The sequence below is a fragment of the Dasypus novemcinctus genome, chromosome 1, assembly GCF_030445035.2.
Source record: "Dasypus novemcinctus isolate mDasNov1 chromosome 1, mDasNov1.1.hap2, whole genome shotgun sequence".
In the NCBI taxonomy this organism is placed as follows: Eukaryota; Metazoa; Chordata; class Mammalia; order Cingulata; family Dasypodidae; genus Dasypus; species Dasypus novemcinctus.
In genome coordinates, this window is record NC_080673.1 from 124971293 (window position 1) to 124976153 (window position 4861).

The following is a 4861-nucleotide window of genomic DNA, read 5'->3' on the forward strand; positions in this document are numbered from 1 at the left end:
TCCAAATGTTTATGTCATGAGAACTGCCCTTTTAAAATTGACACAGTGATTAAAATTGAAAATGAGTGCTGAAACTATTCTCTAATAAATAGGCTGGATCTGAGCATACATCTGTCCAGCAAAAATCTTCTATGCAAGCAGATATGTTTTTTTCCACTTGTATCAAAATAGTGAAGGTGACATTTATACCATTCAATAATTTTTCTCTCCAACTTTTTATTCAGTAGTGAGATTTAAGTTGGCAAATGCTATACTCATATTGGTTCTACTCTTAGGCTTTCTTTCAAATAGTCAGTTTTTAGATGGGTACATTTATAATCTTGCTGACACAGCACTTCCAATTTATAAAAGAATACCCCTGCAAGAACAGAACTATAATCAAAATAGAGCATACCAAACTCTAACAGTTTATCTTGCTAGCAGAACTGCCAGTTCTGTCAAAGACCCTATAACAGGAATTTTCAAATAATTTCCCCATTGCTAAGAACATATATAATTTTCTTCTCACCTGAATAGAGATGAGTTGCAAGTACTCAAAACCATCTTTCTAAGTGACTAATGGGAACAATTGCCTTAGCATAATAGAGTACCCTGTAGTACCCCAGCTTTATACTTTTCAAAGAACATTGCAATTCATAGGAAATATTTAATAGCAACAAACACTTTTATTCAAATCTAACATGAAATCAAGTTATAGATGTGAACAAGACTCAAGGATCTTTTTTCTTCTTTATCACCCTGTTTTCCACTAATCTCATTCCAGTTTCAGTGGAACTTCTTGTCTTTTGGGCATGCCAAGTTAGATCCTTTTGACTAGTCATTAAAGCCTTTGTCACTAACTGATCCTTCTCCCTGGAATACTCATCCTCCGTATCTTTCTTTGACTTATTCCTCAATTAAAAAGTCACCCCTAAACAAGCCTTTCTTGACCCAGTACCTTTTTTATTTTCTTCAGGGTAATTAATACCATCTATATTTTATTTATTTTTAAAATATCTCCCTGTACTGTAATGCAATCTATATGACAGTGTTATTCTGTGTTTCCATTATTTTCCTATGTGTAGAAAATAACTGGAACGTAGTAGGTTCTCAGTAATTGTTGCTGAATAGATGCATGAATGAATGATTATTTACCAACCAGATTTCTTCTAATCTTTAATGAAGTTTTATTCCAACAATTTTGTCCTAAGGTAGGATCTGAAACTGATGACATTAATGACGGTGGCCATGTTACCTCCTCTGTGCCCTGTTTTCCAGGTCATTTGAAGATGGTTTCTTTTGTTTCAAAAGCCCGAGTCCCTTTCTTGTCCTTTCCTAAGTCCTGGCTTCTCGTTTGACCTTACCAGGATGAGTAGATGGGCTCACTGTTCAACTTTCAAGTTATCTACATGTCTCTTTCCTTGTGGGAGATATCTGCATTTGAACATGAAATTTTAATATATTTAAACATTTAAATATTCAAGTAACAATAATAGTCTTTTTTTCATTCAGGTAACTATCAAAATCTTGAGAAGATATAACTATATCATCACTATATAAATGTACTTTAATATCAAAGCATGACACCATTTTGTGTGCTTAGAAAGGAAACTCATTGCTAAAATTTCTTAATTGTAAAGGATCTTGGAATCATCCAGCCTAACTGCTCTTCCAGCACTTGGACTTTTTACCCAAAATGTCCTCCAAGTGATTGTCTTGTCAGTCTGTGTCTGAACAGCTCCATTAGTAGCATACATTAGATGATAAAAGACTGACAATTCTAACTTAAGACAATTTTGTAAAAAACAGTTTTCTTATGTTATAGAGTTACATATTTTTTGAAGTGGCCTTTGATTTTTTTCCATTTAATCTAGGGTACATACTGAACAATTTTATTTCCAATTTCTAAAATTATTTTCCCTTTAATATTTCTATTATTGTGTAAAAAACACAGACTCATAATAAATTCAAATGATATAATATTGAATAAAATAAAAAGTATTTCTTACTCCATCTCCTCTAATTTATTCTCCAGAGGTAGCCACTATCAAAATTTCCTTGGAGATCTTTTGAGAAAATTTATACCTAAACACACATATATCTGTTGATATGGAAGTAAATTAAATATATATTTAACCAAAAATTGGAACATAAAATTCACACTATTCTGATTTACTTTTTAATTTTACAACTGACATATATTTTGATAAGAAAACGCAAACCTAATTCATCCCTTTTATTGTGGTAGATATAAGCTGCATATATGTGTGAAAATTTCCTTCCAAAAGGAATTGTTGAGACAATATTTTCTGTTATTCATGAGCAAGAATTTTGCTCTTTAAAAAAATAAATAAATCAGTACTTGGTTCTAAAATGACTTTTTTCTTCTTCTTCTTCAAGTTTATAGAAAATCTCCACTGTGAAAGTAAGAAGTATGGAATAGGTATGTTGTATCTGAGGTCCAACATAGTTTCAGTGTTTAAAGAACAAGATGAAACTTTCAACGACATCTCTGATTAGTACCTTTAAATCCAGTGAATGAGTAAAACTTCCATTTCCCAGTATTTTAAAGTTGCCACCACTGTATTGTGGACTTAAGTGATTAAGGTGCAACCTGACCATCTTAAATCCTAAATATATAGTTTTTATTTACATTGGAAATAATATGTTTTTGAGTAATGTGAGATAATTCATATAGAAGTGACAGACTTTTCTTGCTATTGTTTTTCAAAGATAACCTCCTAAAACTACATCCACTTTTATAATTGTTCTGTAGAAAGTTTTCTTTTTAAATTTTAAATTTTGAAATAATTTGAGAATTGTGGAAAAGTTGCAAATATAGTGCAGAGATTCACATACAACTTTCCTCCAGATTTCAACTATTTTAAAGACTTCCAATACCAGAGTACAATTATAAATCTAGGAAAGTAACATTGGTATAATGCCATTAACTGAACTATTGGCCTTACTAAGATTTGTTTTTCCCTGTGTCCCTTTTCTGTTCCATAATTCCTCCAATCTTTGACACTTCCTCAGCCTTTCTTTATCCTTTTAGGATCTTGGTATTTTTCATGAGTACTGGTCAATTATTTTGTAGAAAAACTTTCAGTTTTGATTTGGCTAATGTTTTCTTGTGATTAAAATGAGATTATGCATTTTCTTGAGAATATTACAGAAATGATGTGTCCTCACTGCATCATTACAAAGCATAAATGATTTCATATGTATTGTTACAATCCCCAGACTAGGTAGTATTTCCTGTGTTTCTCCAGTGTAAATAATCATTTCCCCATTGCATTTAATAAGTATCTTGGGGAGGTATTTTGAGACTCCACAAATGTTCAAATTTTCCTGGCACTTTTATCCACTGCATTTTTATCCACTGTAGCTCTTGCCTGCAGCAATTATTATTGGTTCCTAGCCTAATGATAAGTTTGTACAGCCTTCATTCCTCCTACAATTAATTGGAATTCTGTAAAAAAAAAAAAAAGTTGCTCCTTCTCCACTTATTTACTTACTCAATTATTTATATCAATATGGACTCATGGACATTTATTTTATTTTATGGGTTATATTCAACACTATCATAATTTATTTTATTGTTCAAATTTGTCCAACTTTGGCCATGGGAAGTTTGATGTCTTTTTTACATGCTCCCGTCTTTTCTTTAAGCACTGTCTTATGTTCTATTGCTACAAGATATTCCAGGTTCATATTATGTTTTATCCTGGCCCAGCCTTGGATCAACAACTTCACCAAAGACACCTCATTCCTTTATTAGTAAATGGTATTTATAAACCATGAATTAGACATACTCTTTGCTACCGGCATGTCATTTCTACTAGGCCCTCTTAACTAACAGGACAACAGAATACTGTATATTAAAATAGCTAACCCACACATACACACACATTATATATTTTTCTATCTCTATTTTTTATCTACTTACCAGACTATATATTAAAAGCCATGAGTTCATACCAATACATCTTACTCCCAACAAATCCCAAAAGGTTTATACTAGCCTGCACCCTTTCCTTGTACATATTATTTTTCCAAAAAGAAATTTAATCCAAGTATAGACTTAATGTAGTTTCATAATTGCTAACTGATAGCCTTGTGAAAAACAGATTTACTAGAATTGCAACATATATATACAGTTTCTCTTCAGCTTTAGTGTCCAGTCAAAATACTGTTTTCTAAATTTATTTAGGCTAGCTTTTCTATATGTTCTTCAGTATCATTATGTTATTCATTTATAATACATACGGGTTCATCTGGGTTCATCTGGGTTCAATTTTAAATAAAACTTCATAATGGGAGATGGATCAATTTATATTATCAACAACATTATGGAATTTATATTCCCATACCTCCCCAAATTCAATGTATTAAATTTTAAAATCTTTATTAATGTGTGAAAATTAGAATCCTGTTATAATTTATATTGTCTTTATTTATTTATGAGTAACATTAAGTGTTTTTTCATAATTTATGGCAAATTTGTATTTTTTCAAGAAATTGTTATATATACCATTTCATCATAATATTTATTGGCTTGTTGAGTTATTCTCTACTGCTTTTTTACAGAAAGCAATTTTTTCTCTTTTATGTGCTGAAAAAATACCTTACTACAATTGTTAAAATTGAAGTGCACAGTTCTTATGAGGACTTTGATCATTTTGACAAATGTAATGAATATTCACAGCAAAATATAGAACATTTTAATTGCCTTTGGACTTGCATTTGAATTTGGAGCTTTATGTAAGCTTTTAAAAAACCTTTTTTATTTTTAAAGATGCTTTAGGTTACATAAACATTACCTCAAAAATATAGGGGATTCCCATATACCACAAACCTCCCCTCTGCAGTTTCTCCCACT